Here is a 21,159-nt window from a genome sequence, read left to right as displayed (position 1 = left end):
AAAAATATCAAAATCTATGTACAGTAAAATTCCATTTTATGGTGGATAGTTCTATGGTTTGTGACTCAACTGCATAGAATTTGGTAGCCATAATACAATCATGATACAGAACAGTTTCATTACTACCTAAAATTCTTTCATTCTGCCCTAATCTCTAATCACCACTGATGTGTTCTCAATCCCTGGTTTAGCCTTTTTAAGAGTGCCATATAATTGAAGGATACAGTATATAACCTTTTTTAACCTTTACATTTTTTCTAATTTTATTGAGAAATAATTGACATACATCACTTTATAAGTTTAACAATGATTAGATTTGTACATGTTGTGAAATCATTGCAACAGATTCAGCTAACATCTATAATCTTATATAGATACAATAAAAAGAAAACAATTTTTCCTTGTGATGAGAACTCTGAGAAAATCTACTCTCTTAACAACTTTCCTAAAAATCATACAGCAGTGATAACTATAGCTATCATGTTGTATACTATAGTGCTAGTACTTACTCACCTTATGACGGAAAATTTGTACCTTTTGATCATCACCTCCCTCAAATTCCCCCTCATTCACCCTTCATGTCTGGTAAGCACATGTCTGATTTCTTTTTCTGAGTTCTTTGTTTGTTTTGTTTTGTTTTGGGGTCTCTGTTTTTAGATTCCACATATAAATGAGATCATACAATATTTCTCTGACTTATTTCATTTATCACAGTGCTGTATACATATGGCATCACAACTTTTTTTATCCATTCACCAATTGATGGACTCAGGTTGTTTCCATGTTTTGGCTTTATAAATAATGCCATTATGAAAATGCGGGCTTAGACAATTATATGGCCACAATTATACAGCCAATCTTCAACAAAGAGGCAAGAATGTACAATGGAAAAAAGAAAGTCTCTTCAACAAACGGTGTTAGGAAAACTGGACAGCTACATGCAAAAGAATAAAACTGGACTACTTTCTTATACCATACACAAAAATAACCATAAAATGGATTAAAACCTAAATGTGAGACCCTGAAGACATAAAAATCCTAGAGGAGAAAATAGGCAATAATTTCTCTGACATTGGCTATTTATTATAACATTTTTCTAGGTAGGAAACAAAAGGAAAGGAAACAAAAACAAAAATAAACTATTGAGACTACATCAAAATAAAAAGGCTCTGCACAGGAAAGGAAACAACCAACAAAACTAAAAGACAACTTACTGATGAGAGAAGATAATTGTAAAATGACAAAGCCAATAACGGGTTAGTATTCAAAATATATAAGGAACTTATAAAACTCAATACCCAAAAACCAAATAATCCAATTAAAAATGGGCAGGAGACATGAACAGACATTTCTCCAAAGAAGACATTCATATGGCCAATAAACACATAAAAATGCTCATTACCATGCGTAATCAGGGAAATGCAAATCAAAACCACAATGAGGTATGATCTCACACCTGTCAAAATGGCTAAAATCAGTAACACAAGAAACAACAGGTGCTGATGAGGATATGGAGAAAGGGAAACCCTCTTGCACTGTCGGTGGGGGTGGGAATGCAAACTGGTGAAGCCACTGTGGAAATCAGGATGGAGATTCTTCAAAAAGTTAAAAATAGAACTACTCTAAGATCCAGTAATAGTACTAGTGAGTATATACTCAAAGAATACAAAAATACTAATTCAAAGGGATACACGCACCCCTATGTTTATAGAAGCATTATTTACAATTGTCAAATTATGGAAGCAACACAAGTGTCCATTGATTGATAAGTGGATAAAGATGCAGTATGTCACATCTTCATGTCCACAAAAAAGAATGAAATCTTACCATTTGCAAGTTAATAGATGCACCTGGAATAATATGCTAAGTAAAATAAGTCAAAGAAAGATAAATACCATATGATTTCACATATATGTGGAATTTAAGAAACAAAACAAATAGGCAAAAAGGAAAAGAGAGAAACAAACAAGAAACAATACTTTTTTTTAATTTATTTTTTATTGGTGTTCAATTTACTAACATACAGAATAACCCCCAGTGCCCGTCACCCATTCACTCCCACCCCCCGCCCTCCTCCCCTTCTACCGCCCCTAGTTCATTTCCCAGAGTTAGCAGTCTTTACGTTCTGTCTCCCTTTCTGATATTTCCCACACATTTCTTCCCCCTTCCCTTATATTCCCTTTCACTATTATTTATATTCCCCAAATGAATGAGAACATATAATGTTTGTCATTCTCTGACTGACTTACTTCACTCAGCATAATACCCTCCAGTTCCATCCATGTTGAAGCAAATGGTGGGTATTTGTCATTTCTAATAGCTGAGTAATATTCCATTGTATACATAAACCACATCTTCTTTATCCATTCATCTTTCGTTGGACACCGAGGCTCCTTCCACAGTTTGGCTATCGTGGCCATTGCTGCTATAAACATCGGGGTGCAGGTGTCCCGGCGTTTCATTGCATCTGTATCTTTGGGGTAAATCCCCAGCAGTGCAATTGCTGGGTCGTAGGGCAGGTCTATTTTTAACTGTTTGAGGAACCTCCACACAGTTTTCCAGAGTGGCTGCACCAGTTCACATTCCCACCTCTTAACTATAGAGAACTAATGGTTACCAGAGGGGAGGGGTGGGGGAATGGGTTCAAAAGGTGATGGGGATTAAAGAGTGTACTTGTCAAGATGAACACTGGGTGATGTACAGAATTGTGGAATCACTATATATCTGAAACTAATGTGACACCATATTAACTGGAATTTTAAAAGAAGAAAAAATATACACATGTATTTTGACTCTAAAAAAATAAAATAAGGGGATCCCTGGGTGGCTCAGCGGTTTAGCACCTGCTTTTGGCCCAGGGCCTGATCCTGGAGTCCCGGGATTGAATCCCGCATCAGGCTCCTTGTGTGGAGCCTGCTTCTCCCTCTGCCTGGGTCTCTGCCTCTCTCTCTGTGTGTGTCTGTCATGAATAAATAAACAAAATCTTTAAAAAAAAAATCAAATAAAATAAAAATAAAATAATAAAAAAATAAAATAAATCTTGGGAAATCAAATTACGCTTTTCCTAAGCTTACTGTTTTTTCATTTTTCATTATTTTAATTTCTTAACTTATTATTTATTATTATTTTGCACTGTTCATTATTTTACCTTAAAACTTTGTTTTAAAATTCTTAGCCTTTGTCTGTTTGTAAACAGCTTAGCACACTTTCTAAAGCATGTACACTTTATAAATGATGATAATTTTTATAAAGGGTAAATAGAATCAACTATTCTTTTCCCTCTCCCACATTTCCAAGCCATGTAGTTAAGTGTGTATCATATTACTCATTCTGTCCCATAGGCTATGAACAGAAATGATGCATTTACTTCCAAGTTAAGACAATTAGAGCAAATATTCCCCCTTCATCCTCTTCTTCCCCTCTGTAGTGACCTCAGAGGCTCCATTTAACAGAGCTACAAGATGGCATGGCCTCCATTAACTTTGGTCTCCAAAGGGCCATGTGCAGCAGATCCTCTGCCCACCAACCAGCAACAAGTAATGAGTGAGAAATAAACTTTTGTTGTGACACACCACTGAGATTTCAAAGTTGGTTAATCATAGCTCAACCTATCCTTAAACAGAAGATCCTTATAAAAGGATCTTTTATAAATTTAATGCAATTGGGATCAATCTGTAAATAGCATAAACGTATATAAATAAAAACTAATCTTTTCTTTCAGTGACTATTCTTATTTTGCCCTGGAATTCTATTCTAATGTCCTGGAAAACAATGTAAAGGGACTAAATTAAGAAGTTTTTTTTGTTTTGTTTTGTTTTTGTTTTTGTTTTCTTTCTTTCTTTCTTTTTTTTTTTTTTTTTTTTTTTTAATTAAGAAGTCTTAAGCTTAGCCCACCCTTTTCAGGTTAGCTCAGTCTCACGTGATAACTCGATTCAAAGTTCAAATTCCCAATCATAGCCATTCCTCCTCTCTCAGTAGAGTTTACATCTCTCCTTTCCCTCCTGAGCTCTATGAACGGGTTCAGGATGAACCTTACTTACCCTCATGCGTTTACAAAGAATAACCTCGAAGGCAGGGCTTTCCTCCCTGCTCTCCAAGTCCCCATGGTGGTGTGGTGGGTTGGCTCTGGTCAATGTGCCGGCATCCATCAGGATGTTCCTACTCCAGCTTGGAACTCTGGGCAATCTATTGGCTCCTGATGCTGAAGTTGGCAGTGACTGGAGCTCTGCCTCCATTATGAAGTCCCTGTGCTCAGAGCCTGGCAAACATTTTTTGTTAAAGGACAGAGAGGGAATATTTTAGGCTTTGCAGGCCACATACCGTTTCTGTTGTTTATTTTTCTTCTTTTTTTTAACTTCTTGTGGTGGTTGTAGTAGTGATGGTGGTTGGTATCCTTCTTGCCGCTTCTCTTTTCTTTGCCTTCTCTTCCTTCCTCTTCATTTTTATTCTCTTCTTTTTGAAATTATAAACACCATCCTTAGTTCAGGGCCATAAAACTGAAGATTGCCAGGATTTGACTCATTGGCTACAATTTGCCAACCTCTAACCTACAACCTTTTCATTCTGACCTTGGTCCTCTTCTAGTTCCCTATGCCAATTTTAACAACTCCTGGGATCCTGGCATGCCCTATGATGTCTGTGGAAGGTTGTGGACTATTTTGAGTCCATATGCTGAGAAAACTTCCTTTTCCCAGAGTGGGTTTTTTTTTTTTTTTTTTTAAGTTTCTTCTGTACCATGCTGATCCCAGAAACAGAGCAAGGGTTGGCTGGCATGCTCTTTCATTCCCTCTCAACCTGCTGGGACTCTACTGGAGTGTGATGGCCTAAGGCTCAAGAAATACGGGGTGCAGGTCTGTTTTCAGGGACCCAGTCAGCAGCCTTCCCATCCTGTGAAACTTCTTTAAATTATTCTTCGTTTCCCCTCAGCAAATAGCTTTCTACCTTTTTCTGTTTGGTGGATCACATCCTCTGATCTTCTAAACTGTGGCTTATGAAGGAAAACTCTTTCACCGTGCTGCAGTAGTCTTGAATTTTACTATATAAAAGGGATATTTTGTAACTTAGAAAATGCCTCTTTCTCAGCTAAAGCAGACCAGTTTTTAATATATATTCCAACACATTCCTGAAATAAACATCATAAACTCCCACATTTCATAATTAAGTACTTCGTAATTTATCTGCTACTCCTACAAGTCTTTTTAAACAGAGGTACGTATGCATGTATTTCAAGCTACGAGACATCTAAACTGCTCAGCCATGGAGCATGAATTTTCCATACTTTGCAGAAAGCACTTAGCTTCAAGGGTAATGTAAAGCAAAGTATTCAAAACTTGTATATTATAATCATCTGTTTAAATATTTTAAGTGATCATTTATTCATAAGGCCTCATTTTTTCCTTCCCAAGATACTTGGCATCATGCAGCAGCAATTAAAAGACACTCATAATCATAATCACAGCAATTATTATGTTTTCTGGCAGCTCTGTGCCACCCTTCCGTAGCAAGCCTCCAGAGATCTAGTCCTGCCTCTGGAATAGAGAACTGTCCTTACCAGAGGTTTCAGCCTCTGCTTCTGCCTGGGTCGCCCGTAAGAACGTCAGCAGTGACTCAGCAGCACCCTGCGAGCCGCTGTCAGTGACTCAGTGTCACATAGCAAAAGAGAAGGCTGCTACAATACTTGGCCTTTCTCTTCCTCTTGTGCGAGTTCTTTCTGTGATAGCTGTAGGGTGAAATACAGCAGATTTAAAATTCCAAAAACATTCTGCTTTAGATGCCCTGCAATATGGTTCAGGCTTTGATTACAGAAAGGAGTGGAATGTATAAGATGGTTTTGTGACTTTAGAAAGACATAATTTTTAAAAAGATTAGTTTCATCCAGCAAGGCCCAAACTGCTTACCTATGCTTGTGTTCCATCTCCCACCCCCGACCCCCTCCTCCTCCTGTATGGGTGTTTAGGAGGGGGAAGGAGCGTCTAGTCCAGTATCACACATCATATGCCTCCTTCTTCCAGGGATCCCTGGAGAATATGAAATGGGGTACCACTGGTCCAGGCTGTTGAAGAACTGACCTGGCCTGGATTTCAGCATTAGAACTACCACTTCTGAGAAACTTCCTCCTACCAGTGTTCAAGTGTTCGCATCTATGCCCATAAATATCCAGTTATCTGCTCGTCACCCTTACTATATGTGAACTCCTTAAAGGCAGAAATTATGTCAAGCATTGAAAGACTGGTTGTAGAAAGGAGAGCTTGGGAGAGTGGAGGAATGAATGAATGAATATATGAAATTAGCTTGGTAAGATTATTTGTAGTTTTCAGAGGCTCATTTATCACTTTTTCTGAGAGGAGAGTATGGTACTCCCCATTCAGTAAATTTACTCAGATTAGTGCATCAAATCCAATCAAATGCCTGGGTTATTATGACTGAAACAATGCTGGGATCATCACCAGGAAGGGTAAATACTAATGAGATCTTTCATATGATTGCTTTCAGCTGACTGTTGAAAGGGATTAAACCACCAGAGATAATGGCTCATGCTACACATATGTTCTTTCTAAGAGGTGAAGACAAATAATAAGGATTTTGTTCCTAGTACAACTTTTTTATTGGTAGGTGAGCCCCCTCCATACAGTCTGTGGTATAAGATCACTGGATGTCCACAGCTAAATTTAATGTATTACCTTTTCTTTCCAGTCAACTAAGTGAGTTTCGGAGCATGTATCAAAGCATTGTGTGAAGTGCCAGAGGTGAAGGGGAAGGAATACAAAAGCAAAAAACTGGCATATAAAAAGGTGGTATGAAGTCATAATTAGTGCAAAGACCTGGAGCCAGGTGGCCTGGGCTTGAACTCTGTCACTCTTACTCTCTAATTCTGTGACCTTGGACAGGTTATGTAGCATCACTGATCCTCAATTGCCTCACCCATGAAATTAGTACCCATTTCTTAGTGTTACTGAGAAGAAAAATGACATGGGAAAAACACTTGGTTCAGTATATGACACAGAAAGTTCTCCAAAGTGGTAGTGATTGTTGTTTTGTTATTATTGCTGTTTTTATTATTATTATTATTATTATTATTATTGTTATTGTTATTGTTATTGTTATTATAAGATTTTATTTATTTATGTGAGAGAGAGAATGAATGGTGGGGAGGCTCAGAGGGAGAAGCAGACTCCCTACCAAGCGGGAAGCTGACATGGGGCTCTTTCCCAGGATCTGAGATCATGACCTGAGCTAAAGGCAGATGCTTAACCACTTAACTGATTGAGCCACCCAGGAGCTCCTATTTTCATTATTATTAAGATAGAGTCCTTGACATGTAGGAGACATGGTTTGGCTGAGAATGATAAGTACTGTGTATTGATTTACTGACTTTCACAAAATAGTCCACAACAAATTGTAATATAGTCTACCAAATACAGAGTGACCTTAAATATTCATAATAACGTATGGATTTAAAGAAGTTTTGATCATTCGCAATGTTCTCTTTATGTTTATTAAATCATACTGTTGCATTATGTGGGTAGCCATTGGATATTTCTTTAACAGGCTACATGTAAATTTAATAACAATGATAATAAATTCTTATTAGAGTTTCTCATAGAATTAATTAATCCTCTGTTAACACGCTTACTGAGGTCAAAAACAGTTTCTTGCACAGATGTAATTATAAATCCTCAGACCTATAAGAACAGATTCAATCTCAAAACAGTTCCATTAGGCCTGCAAGAACCCTACAAAAGTGATGTAATCCCAAGGACTACACAGTGGTTCAGTTCTAATGGAGATGATTGAGGATTTTCTTGCCAAATGAAGTAGTGCTCCAAAGAATGAAGCCTACTCACAATATATTGAAGTCTTCTAAATGCCAATCATCAAGCTAAGAGGTGAAGATGAATTACATGTAGAGCCTTTCTCAATAGCTAAAGCCTTCACACCATAGTGAGCCTGGAATAAAAGAAACCAGAGCAAGTAGGTTTCATCTAATCAGGCCCTTTGTCTTTGAGAGGCCTGAAAGCCTACAGTAATGAGTTGTCAAGAGAAGATGGTTGCAGCACTTAAGTTCCTTTAACATTTATGGGGGAAGAAAGTAAGCCAGACTATTACATCTCAAAGATCTGCTTCTCAATTTCATGTTATTAAAACCTCGCTAGAGCATATATAAAAGATGTGCAAGAGAGTAAGCAAAGCCCCAGGACAAACATGATATCTTTCTAGACCATCCATTTTTCCAGAAGCTTAGTGGGAAAGCATTATCTTTATATTTAATCAGACACAGATATCTCATGAATTCTTATAATAAATCAGGAAATCTAAAAATATATGTGCCTCTCTGGGGCTGCACCTTAGATCCTAGGAATATCGTGTTTACTTTCCTCTCCTGAAACTTTGATGGGAAGTTTGAATATCCAGTATGATAAAATATCCGCACTAGCCAGACACAAACAAAAGTTCCATGATTTTATGTTCTGATTTTGTATTCATTTATTTTATCTCACCAATACTTAGGCATACAGAAAAGTAAACTCTAGCTATAATAAATATGGGATTCACTTTGCCCCCTTCTCCAACCCAGGTTCCATACACAGGTTCCCTTTATAGCAAAAAGGATTTTGTCCTTCGGTTTTGCTTTCCCTTGAGGATGTAGAGCTTCACAAAAATCACATACAACAGCTGGTGATACTCCTAAGATCCCTACAAGGCAATTGCAGATGGTGATGATAACCACCCACACACTGTCAGTCTGCTCAGACACTAATCTCAAGGGAAAAAATCTGTATCAGTGAAATGAGGACATTTTCATGCCAGCAAAGAGCAGCTGTTAAAAGGTACTGTGATGATCCCACCCATTCACCCAGGCTCTGAATTGAGTACTGTAGTCAGACAGGCCCCGGGATTAATTGCTAGACCACAGAAGCCACTCTGACTTTTCCAAAAGCGATTAATGACTTTGCAAGTCAGAGAGCTATAGTGGTCTGGGTGTTCGGGTTTCAGGTAGAGGATACTGTATGGATCATGAACTTATAGAAGAGCCAGATAGTCATCCTTATATCTCTGTACTTCTGTGGTTCCTGGCATAGGGGTCAGGGGACTGCAAATAAATGTCTGAGAAGTAAATAACTAACTAAATAAATAGATTTTAGAAGGTTTTTAGGTCAAGGGACATTAAGGCCAGGAAAAACTTAATATGATTAGTTTGTCACACTATCTTGGTTAGAATTCCATCTCCACTAATTAACTGTCGAATCTTGGGTGAGTTATTTAACTTTTCCAAGCTTCCAATTCCTCATGCATAAAATAATATACACATAGGGTCATTATAAGAACTAAATTATATAAAATAGCAAAGGCACAATGATTAACTGAATGATTGTCACAAGTAGACCCTGAATAATTTAACCTTCCTTAACAGGTAGCCAGAAAAGTTCAGAGCTTCTTCTGACACTTTCTGTTACAGAGCTCTGAGTGGAAAGTGAGGTATAAAAATAGAACTTTTATCTGGAAAATGACGAGAAATGAACTTAATTGAAAAAGAGTACTGCTTGGAGCCAGAGATGTTCATTCATTCATTTTGCTTGATTTTGCTGTTTAGTGGCTTTGTGATGTTGAGTGGTCATTTAAACTCTGATAGTCCAAAAAATAAATTAATTAATTAAAAATAAATTAAAAATAAATTTAAAAAATAAACTCCGATAGTCCCAGTTATACCAGCCACAAAATAGAACTTTTTAAAATTTATAAATTAATTAAAATTCATACATTTTAATATTTTTTGCTCATCCCATAATACAGGTCTATTTTGAGGTTTTGTGTAAGATATAATGATTTATAAATAGTGACATACTATATAGATATGAGGCACTATTATGAATCAATTTTTTGAGTTGGTAAGTATAGAATACTGGACTATAAATATACCTGAATAGCAGGCAAAGGGGCTCATAGTAAGATTTCTCTTACTATGGGAAAGAGAAAAATCATGCTTTCAAGGCCAAGTTATAGGTCAGATTTCCTGACTTTAGATCTAATAGGCTCACAGGTCTCAGCTTGCATGTGTGGAAAACTAAATTGAGAAGAACTAAGAAGATGTTGTTGGGTCCAATTTTAAAAAGTACCAGTGTAGTTCAATGCTGGCTGCTAAGGATCCAGGAGGTAGGTGTGTCAACATGTGTGCTGTGAATTTTCTATCTTAACATAATATGTCCTTTATGCCCAAAATATTGCGGACAACCCACTTCTTGAAACTCTCTGTTCTGTAAACTCTAACTTGTTTTGTTTGCGAGTGGCTTTGAATGTTCTTTCTCTGCTTCTAACATATCTTGCTTCCTCCCACCATTTTTGTTTTCATCCGTTTCTAACTAAACTCATTTCCTCAGGGACCTCTTTCATTCCTATGGGAATTCTCACGTGAAATCCAAAATTTAGATTTATTGCCCTAATATCTATACATATCTTTTATGCCATCATGACCTCAACCTAATATGGCTAAAAATTTATACATCATCATTCTCCTATCCCTCTTATCCTCCTTAATTCCTCATTCTTAATGTTCCATTTATCTTAGGATGTGCAATGCTTTATATGCAGAGCTATAAAATTTAAATTCATTCTATTATACTGAGGGAAATAGTCTCTCAGTCAATTCAGAGATTTTCCTGTTTCCCTGGGGTTTCACAGAGCTATGGTATCTTGAAAAGTGGACACCATGTCTTTGCTATTATAGGTTCATGCTGGCATCTTCTGAGACTTCCAGAACCCCAATCTCTGGGCCTTCAGTAATCAGTCTATATGCTTAGCTTCTGAGCAAGCCCTCATTTCATTGGCTGGGACACCTTGGGATATTGTGGTTGTTATGGATAGCAACTCCTTAAATGAGGAGTAAATGCTAACGGGAAAAAGTCAATACAAGCGGAAATATATTAATTCATATTATAAAAAAATAAAAATGTTTTCTGCTTTCATTTCCAAACACAATGGAGTAATGAGGACTGATTTACCCTCCTACCCCAAACATACAATGGCCAAAAATATTTTTTAAACTTTTCATATTAGACACCAGGCAGTAAAGGAGACTGAAAAATAAGATTTCCTGGGAGACAGAAAACAAATATGGTGAGCACTATAACAACTCCGGATTAATTCCTGGAGAGAATTTTCAGGAGGCAGAATCATGCATAGTTTGGTGGTCTCCATGAGGTAAGAAACATGGAGCTGGGCATCTTAGGAACAGACATCCAGAACTAACAGGGCAGAGTAGCAGAGGAGAGAACTCCAAAGAGAGAGCTCCACAGATCTGCAGAGAGTCCATTTCAAGTATTTGTTAGAGAATTTACATGTATGTGAGGGAACTACCTAAAGCCAGAAAAAAACAAATACTCAATGCAATTGATTAGAACTCATAGAGGACTGGCAATATTTCCTGTTCTAGCCAATCAGAATGGAAAGCTTCATTATTCAGAGGACATTGAGTATAGTATTCAAAAGGCAGTTGCCTCAGTGAGGAAAAATTAACCCCAGATGAAACAATGCTCTGATATTACTTAACAAAATCTAAAAGAAACAGCTTAAATAATTGAACTTTTTCAAGTAACTTAATCACATCCTAGAATAAAGCTCAGAACATTTATAGGAATACTAGAATATCCAGAACCCAATAGGATAAAATTATACTATCTGACATCAAATTAAAAATGTCCAGTTATGCAGAGAAGCAGGAAAATACAACCCATAATGAGGACAAAAAAAATAATATGAACAGACCCAAAAATAACACAGCTGACAGAATTTGTAGTGGAGGAAAAACACAATTATAACTTAACTGGATATGTCCAAGAAACTAGAGGAAAGATTAAACATGTTAAGTAGTAACATAAAAGATATAAAAGAAACCCAAAGAGGGGCACCTGGGTGGCACATTCAGTTAAGCATTTGATTCTTGGTTTCAGCTCAGGTCATGATCTCATGGGTCAGTGCTCAGCTGGGAGTCTGCTGGAAGATTCTCTCCCTCTGCCCCTCCTCCTCTCTGTCTCTCAAATAAATAAATTTTAAGAAAGAGAGAGACCCAAAGTGAATATCTAATGATGAAAAATGGACCAGATAAAATTAATGGCATATTAGATATTGAAGAAGAAAAGATTTGTGAACTTGAAGACCAAGCAACAGACATTATACAAAAAGCAGAGGGTAAAAATGACTCCATAAAAAAATAGAGTAGCACTGAGTTTTGGGGCAGTTTAAAACTGCCAAATATACATGTAATTATAATCACCAAAGGGTAAGTGCAGGAAAAAACTGAGAAAAGTAATTTTGAAGAAACAACGCTCAAAATTTTTCTAATTCGGTGATAACTAAAACCCACAGATCTTAGAAACTCAACATACTTTCAGCATGAAAAACATCAAGAAAGCTACACTGTGACTCATCATCAAATTGATTAAAATCATCAATAAAGGGAAAAATGTCTTAAAAGTGACCAAAGAAAAAAGACAAATTACATTCAGAGAACAAAAGGTAAGAATGATCAAATATTTATGGTTGGAAACAATGCAAGCCAGAAAAAAATAGCATTTTTAATGTACTGAAAACAAAATCAAAATCTGTATCTAGTGAAAATATCTTTCAAAAATGAAGATGAAATGAAGACTTTTTCTTATATACAAAATATGAAAGAATTTATCACCAGGAGACTTGTAGTAAAAGATATGTTTTTAAAAATCAAGTATTTCAGGAAGAAAACCATGACACCAGGTAAAATTTTGGTTTTAGAAGAAGGAATAATAACCACCACAGAGGATATTTATATGGAATATAATATAAATATCCTAATGATTGTCTTCTTTATTATTGAAAACTTTGTCAAAGATAAGTGACTACTGAATGTAAATCATAACATTTTGTTGGGCTTATGCCATATGTAGTAGGCACTAATAAGAACTTTATAATATGAAAAGACTAGGTTTTCATTTATTAAAGCACAATAATGATATTGTCTTGAATAAAAAGTAAATAAAAATTGGTTATTAGTTTCCTAGGGCTGTTATAACACGTAACACAAAGTGAGCAGCTTAAAACAGTAGCAATTTAGTGCCTTACAATTCTAGAGACTAGATGTTCAAAATCAAGGTGTAGACAGGGCCATATTCCCCCTGAGATCTGTAGAGGAATCTTTCTTGCCTCTTTGCCTCTGATGCTTTGTCAGCAATATTCGGCATTCCTTGGTTTGGAGCTGTATAACTTCATTCTCTGCTTTCATCATATGGTATTGTCCCTGTGTGTGTGTCTTCATGTGGTTTTTCTTTTTTTTTTTTTATGTGGTTTTTCTTTTTAAGAGTGTGAGCACACAAGTCAAGGGGGAGGGGCAGAGGGAAAGGGAGAAGGAAAATCTTAAATAGGCTCCATGCTCAGTGCAGAGCCCAACATGGAGCTTGATCTCATGACACTGAGATCATGACCTGAGCCAAAACAAAGAGTTGGACACTTAACCAACTGAGCCACACAGGCACCCCAGCATTTTTCTATAACGATATAGGTCAAATTGGATTAGGTGTTCACATACTGAAGTATGACCTCATTCTAACTAATTATACTTACAATGACAATATATGCTAATATGATCACATTCTGAGGTACTAGAAGTTAGGAGTTCAACATATCTTTTTCAGAGAGACAAAATTCAACCCATAACAGCTGTTACGCCTTAAATATAATTCTGTGACAGAGTTTCTAAAGATGCTTGTAAATGTACATAGGCATTTTGTGGTGTTAATAGGCAATTGCACAACGGGAGCAGAATTATTTATAGAACTGTTGGTTTTTCTTTCCAGCACCCTAGAGTAACAGGATTTAATAGCAACACTAACAATTAGTTCTTCTCTGGGTTTCAAGATCCTCTGTGAATAATTTTTGACAAATCACTCTCCAAAAAACATCAGCTTTACAAAAGCTGTATCCTACATAGAAATTCTCCACTCTGAGAGACAATAGACCATTGATGTGTCAACTTCAAAGCTAATGATAATCTAGTAATAAACTACCATCTTTAAATATTAATTTTTATTCTGGGGAAATATAAGGAGTTTCAAGATCTAGATACTTCACATATTACTTTTCAGATAAACAGGCTCCTTATTCATAATTCACATTAGTAAAGGACACAATCACCAAATGTGTGGTAAGTCATTTCACAGAATGCTGATTGGCCAACTCCCTAGTTAAGAAATATAGCACATATTTTTCAAATAGAGTTTAAATAACAACTTCTCTGATAAAGACTCCTTTTTAATTCAAACCTCACTAAGAAAGGAGACATGAAAATTACCAGCTCATGAGACAGAAAAGTAAGAATGATAAAACAAGGAAAAAAGTGAGGCTTACATTCAGAAAACTTTCATTTCATGGAAATTGAACTACTAAGAGGACATTTTAAAGAGAATGAGATAAGGGTAAAATCACAACAGTCAAGTGACAATGAATGGACAGAAAACATTTGGAATCTAATAAAACCAAGTTTGAATGCTGGCCAAAACATTACTAATTAGTGGAAAAATAAGAAAATTACACATAAAGTATTCAATAAATTTTAAAAGTTATTATAACAATTATAGTCATAATTATGCAAATAACAAATACTGATTAATCAGTAAAAATCATTTGCCTAATTATGTTACATAAATACATGTTAAATGGACAAATAATTTAAAAATACTAAGTTTTAATATAATTATTGTTATTATAGTGAAGACAGAGAAGTCTTTGGCTTGCCAAATATTAGGAGATATATCAGGTTCTGGTCCTCTGGTGACATAAGAGTTTCCTGAATGTACTTCCTCCCATGGACACACTAAATCTACAGCTATGCATAGGGCAATTGCCTCTGAAATTAATCCAGAAACTAGCTAAGTAACTACTATACATCAAGTGAATGAGAAAATATCCTTGTCAAAATGGGTAGGTCAGTCTGAGAGACAGTCTTGCCTCAAATCCACTCATGCCGCAGTGACCTATAATCAGGTAGGAACTCACAGTTCCTGGCTTTTCTCTGAGGACTGAAGGGTTTGGACCCAACATCTAGCACCCCAACTTTTAAGACTTTCAAACCTGAATGATGAGCACCCAAAAAACCTAGCTTTGAAAGCCAGTGGGACACACATTCATGAGGCCCATAAGACCACAGCAAACAAAGGAGGAGCTCTTAACAAGTTTGAAAGTACTGGCTGTAGCTACTAGCCACCAACATTTCCTAAGGCTCAGTACACAGGGAGGAGACACAAATGTCCATCTCAAAATCTTTCCTCAAAAGAGGGCTATTTGCATACTTTAAAAGCTCTGGACAAAGGTTAGGCTTCTAATTTAGCTTATGTCTAAGGGCTCACTTCAATCCTTCCTAGAGACGAGTGGGTGCCATTTCGTTCTTCCTTTAACCCATTTAACTCACTAGGTGTCCTCTTGGAAGAAGCTCATGAATTTGTCTGGTGCCCTGGCATTTGCTGGCTGCCACCTAGGAGATGTGCCCTTTGATCGACTGAATCTTGTGGTGATTAAAGCTTGCATTTGTGAGTCCTACAGAACCAAAGAAAATAAAGAACAGTTCTTAACCACACAATCGCTAAGAGCTAGGTACAGAGGAAACCGACAAAAATGACCATCTCCAGTCTTGCCCTGAAAGAGGCCTATCTGCATACTTTAAAGATACTGCCAGAGAGTTTGGCTACTAATCACCCTACATCAAGGTGATAAATGACAGTCTCTCTTTTGGACACTGATAGGTCTTGGTATACTTCAAATACTGGGGGGCCAGTAAAAACAAGAAGGTAATTAAATCAGCACAAAGGTGTAAGAGATAACAAAAAACTTAGACTGGCTGAAAGACAAGTTTCATCACCAATACAAGACCATTTATCAAGACTGCTAGAGGTGGCTGTTTTATCTAAGACATAGAAACCAATGCAGAGAGTCAAGGAAATTGAAGAAATGGGAATGTGTTCCAAATAAAAGAATAAGATAAAATTACAGAAACAGATCTTAATGAAACAGAGATAAGTGATTTACCCGAATAATTATTCAAAGGAACAAACATGCTCAATTAAGTCAGGAGAACAATGCATAATAAAAGCAAGAATTTCAACAAAGAAATGTAAAGTATTAAAAGATACCAAAAAGAAATCATGGAACTGAAGAATATGATAACTGCACTGAAAAATTCAATAGAGGGGTTCAATAACCAACTAGATCAACTGGAAGAAAGAATTAACAAACGCAAAGGCAGGGAAGTAGAATTAATCTAGTCAGAGAAGAAAAAAGACAACAGAAAGAAAAAGAGGGGCCTCTGCCTCCTGCAATCACATCATCCAAGGAAACAAAAGAAACTCTAAAGGAAGAAGTGTCCTTGCTAATATTGACAGCTCATCTCAAATCACTGGGAAAGGAGTTATAGTGAAACCAGACTTTTCTGTGGATGAGTTTTCTGCCTCTGTCCTCACTGGAAAACTGACTACTTCTTTCTTTCAATTTTCTACACAATTGTATTTGTGATTGGTTTGCTAAGTAATGACATTGCTCTGTGGGTCTTTCTTTCCCAAACAAAGGGGCAGCACCCTGCAGTGGTTTACATGGCCAATCTAGCCTTAGCAGACCTCCTTTCTGGGATCTGGTTCCCTCTGAAGATTGCCTATAACATACATGGCAACAATTGGGTTTATGAGGAAGCTCTTTGCAAAGTACTCATTGGTTTTTTCTATGGCAACATGAACTATTCCATTCTCCTTATGACTTGCCTCAGGGTGCAGAGGTATTGAGTCACCACAAACCCCGTAGTGCACTTGAGGAAGAAGGCAAAGACTGCCTTTGAAAGGCACTTAGGAAAGAAGAGGCAGAGAGCCACCAAACTCATTGTCATTTTCCTGCCATGTATTTGATCTGCTTAACTCCTTGTGACCTTCTACTTGTGGTACATTATTTCCTAATTAGGAATTGGAGCCAGAGTCACATCTATATCCAGTACATTGTAGCCCTCTGCCTCTCCACCCTCAACAGTTGCAGTGACCCCTTTGTCTGTTATCTTGTTTCACAGAACTTCAGGGATCATGCAAAGAATGCTCTCCTTTGTTGAAGTGTTCATACTGTAAGGTAGATGCAAATACCTTTCACATCAAATAAATTCTCCAGGAAATCCAGCTCTTATTCCAGTTCAATCAGTGTTAAAACCTTTTTCTGGGTAGCCTGGGTGGCTCAGCGGTTTAGCGCTGCCTTCAGCCGGGGCGTGACCCTGGAGGCCTGGGATGGAGTCCCAGGTCAGGCTCCCTGCATGGAGCCTGCTTCTCCCTCTGCCTGTGTCTCTGTCTCTCTCTCTGCATCTCTCTGTGTCTCTCATGAATAAATAAATAAAATCTTAAAAAAAAAACCACCTCTTTCTGAGCTTTTCAGCCCCTCAGTTGGTTGTTTTAAGGGGGATTTGTAGCCTGCTTAATGTTACAGGTATATTTCTGTTGTTTCCTAACCAACTGGGTCTCACTACATACCAAGTATATGCAGTACTTCTCAGGATTGCTGGAAGCTTCCCTGTTTGCATGACAAAAGTCCCCCAAAGTAACATAGACATCAGTTTTAGAATTCCTCTACTGAGATGCTCCTGGAAATGAAACAGAAGCAAAATTTTCAGAAGGCAGTGAAAACTGATAAGAACAGATACTACACTTGATCTTAGCCAAAAGGCCGAGAAGCGATTATTAGTCATAAAAGAGAATGAAATATTGCCATTTGTGAAAACATGGATGGACCTAGAGGATATTAAGTGAAATAGGTCAGATAGGGAAAAACAAATATCATTTGATTTCACTTACATGTGGAATCTCAAAAACAAAACAAACAACAAAAAATAGAAATGGACTTATACTGGTGGTTGCCAAAGGGGAAAGCTTTGGGGGTAAGCCAAATAAGTGAAAGGGATTAGAAGGTACAAACTTCTAGTTATAAAATAAAGAAGATAAAGGAATGAAAAGTACAACATAGGCAATATAGTCAATAATAAAATAATAATTTTGTATGGTGGCAGATATACTTATTGTGGTCAGCATTTCATAAGGTATATAATTGTTAAATCACTATGTCTGAAGCTAATACAATATTATATGTGAATTGTACTTCAAATAAAAAAATGATTGCAAACTTAAAAAAAAAGAAGGCAGTGAAAAAAACAGAAGATCAGTGACTTGTAAAAACTAGTGGCATGAAGACACAGTTCTTAGCTGAAATTACATTTATTTTATATCTGGGCTCAATTACAGCCATGTTAGAGCTTCGGTGTCTCAGAGATGATCAAACCAATTGGCTGACTGTACAAATGAGGAAAGTAAAGAGGTAAAGAAGCTATCCAGACTCAGGGTAGCTTCCATTGCAACTAATTGCAGCCAGTTAGGATTGGACCATGGAATTAGAATGTTCTATGAGATTCTCCTACCACCTCCTTGTGGATCTTGTTTAAAAATGCAGATTTGTCAGACTCAAGACTGAGAGAACTCAGGGTCTGAGTCAGGCAACTGTATTTTAACAAGCCTCTGCTGCATATGCTCATGCATACCAAGGTTCCAGAATCACCAGTCTGGGTGCTGCTTCCACCTGATAAGATGCCAAGGGAGAAGCAAACTATTTTGTGTCTTTTTTATGTACAGCTTGAAATGAGATCTGTTTGTAGTCTCATTAGGACTTGCAATTATTTATCAGTCCTTTGAGCTTCTATATATGTCTTATCACTACAAGGAAAATACAATGAAGATTTTAAATGCAGAAATAAAAATTTTGTGTAACTTTATACCGACTCAATCTTCAGGGAGTCTGAGTTATAGATAGTTTCAAAGTAAGAATGGCATTTACCACTTAGTACTTTTCAAAATTATACTTAGATTATTTATTGTCAGTTTCCTTCACTTGTTACAAATATGAAATTGTAATGCCTTTACTGGATTTGAACAACATCTGTTTGAAAAAGAATGCTAAGGAGATGTGATTTACAATATATTAAGGGGGTATTTACTCTAAACTGAATTTTTTTAACTGTTGTATTTCTGATTTTTTTGAAATAATTTCATTTCAATGATTGATTTGTAAATAACACATGACCCCCTCCTTTTTTGTTACAACTTATTTTTGAGTTGTGGGGTTTTTTTGAGGGAGGATGTAGAAGGAAAGCCCCAGCATCACTCCTAGAAAAAGAAATGATGTGATGCTCATAGCATATTTTGTAGATAAATAGGGCCATGCTATAATATTGCCTGATGATACTGTTATCACTTAACATTACAGATTTTTTTTTCCATTCTATCTATAGGTTGACTTCAATTTTTAATAGACACAGACTATACTTTGGGGGTATATTCTGATGTAGTCATTTCCCTAGTAATGTCTCCTGAAGTCTCTCTCTCTCTTTCTCTCTCTTTTTTGTTATTAAAATAGTGCTGCATTGGAAAAGAGAAGAAGAAAAGTAAGAAAGAAGAAAGAAAGAAAGAAAGAAAGAAAGAAAGAAAGAAAGAAAGAAAGAAAGAAAGAGAGAGAGAGAGAGAAAGAAAGAAAGAAAGAAAGAAAGAAAGAAAGAAAGAAAGAAAAAGAAAGAAAGAAAGAAAGAAAGAAAAAGAAAAAGAAGAAAGAAGAGAGAGAAAAAAAGGAAAGAAAGAAGAGAGAATGAGAAGAAAGAAAATAAAGATAGCTGGAAAGACTATGACACATAATCAAGTGGTTCAATATTCTCATTACAGTTCTCCTAAAAGGGAAGAGAAAAAGGAGCAGAAAGCTTCCTCAAGAAAACAATGGTTAAAAATTCCCATAACTTAGGGAAATAAACAGATATCCAGATTCATGAATATTAAAGAATTCCAAATGAGAAAAATATATAGGGACTCACATCAAGATACCCTGTGATTGAACTGTCAAAAATTAAAGACAAGGAGAGAATCTTAAAAGCAGCAAGAGAAAATCAATTTATTAAGTACAAGGGAATCCCCAAAAAACTATCAGCAGATTCTTCAGCAGTAACTTTGTAAGCAAGAAGAGAGTGGCATGATATACTTAGAGTGCTAAAAGAAAATAAAACTGCCTTCCAAAGCATTTTCAGCAAAGTTGTTCTTCAGAATTAGAGACATAAACAATTTTCCAGACTTTGTGGTAACCACAAAGCAAAAACTTATTGTAGATACATACAAGATAAAGGAATATAAGCATATTGCTATACTAAATCATTTTATCACATGGAAGAGACAAAGAAGAAATAAATAAATAAATTATAAAACAGCCATAAAACAATGAACAAAATGGCAATAATAAATCTAGATGTATAATCACTTTAAATGTAAATGGACTAAATTCTTCAATCATAATACAGAAAGTGCCTGAATGGATTTTTAAAAAGAAAAAAAAAGACCCAAATATCTGCTTCCTACGGAGGCTTACTTCAGATAAGGACACACAGACTGAATCAAGGGGTTAGAAAAACAAATTTCACACAAAATAGATACCAGAAGGAAGCATAGATAGCCATACTTATTTAAGACAAAATAGACTTTAAGCTGAAGACTCTAACAAGAAATAAAGGTATATATATAAAGATAAAGGGGTTTATCCAACAAGAAAAGTATTTATGCACCTAACATAAGAGTACCTAAATATTAACAGAACTGAAGGAAGCAATAAAGAGTAATGTGATAATAAAATATCCTATTTCAATTTGGATAGATCATTTAGGCATAAAATCAGTTAAGGAAATATTTGACTTAAAGGACACATTAGACCAAAGAGACTTAACAGACACTTATAGAACATTCCACTCAATAGCAGCAAAATATACAGTATATACATATCCTTCCCAAGGACAGCAGGGACTTTTTCCAAAATAGATCACATGTTAGGCCACAAAACAAGTCTTAATACATTAAGAACATTAACATTATGTAAAGATTCTATTATGACCATAATGGTGTAAAACTAGAAATCAATTACAAGAGAAAAACTAGAAAATTCATAATTATGTGGAGATCAAACATGTTATTGAACAACCAATGGGTCAAAGAAGAAATTAAAAGAGAAATTGAGAAAAAAATCATTAGACCAATAAAAATAGAAATACAACATACCAAATCTTATGAAATGCAGCAAAAGCAATTCTAAAAGGGAAGT

General features: G+C 36.1%; 2 pseudogenes; one reads left to right on the top strand and one right to left on the bottom strand.

Annotated features, from left to right (window-relative positions):
- Positions 1–12,080: 12,080 nt before the first annotated feature.
- Positions 12,081–16,913, top strand: LOC140608262 (proteinase-activated receptor 2-like; annotated as a pseudogene).
- Positions 16,914–17,516: 603 nt separating this feature from the next.
- LOC140608463 (U2 spliceosomal RNA) lies at positions 17,517–17,721 on the bottom strand (annotated as a pseudogene).
- Between the last annotated feature and the right edge of the window lie 3,438 nt (positions 17,722–21,159).

Source organism: Canis lupus, chromosome 17 (genome assembly GCF_048164855.1).
Source record: "Canis lupus baileyi chromosome 17, mCanLup2.hap1, whole genome shotgun sequence".
In the NCBI taxonomy this organism is placed as follows: domain Eukaryota; kingdom Metazoa; phylum Chordata; class Mammalia; order Carnivora; family Canidae; genus Canis; species Canis lupus.
Note: the sequence above shows the minus strand (reverse complement) of the source record. Positions and strands in the feature narration are given on the sequence as shown.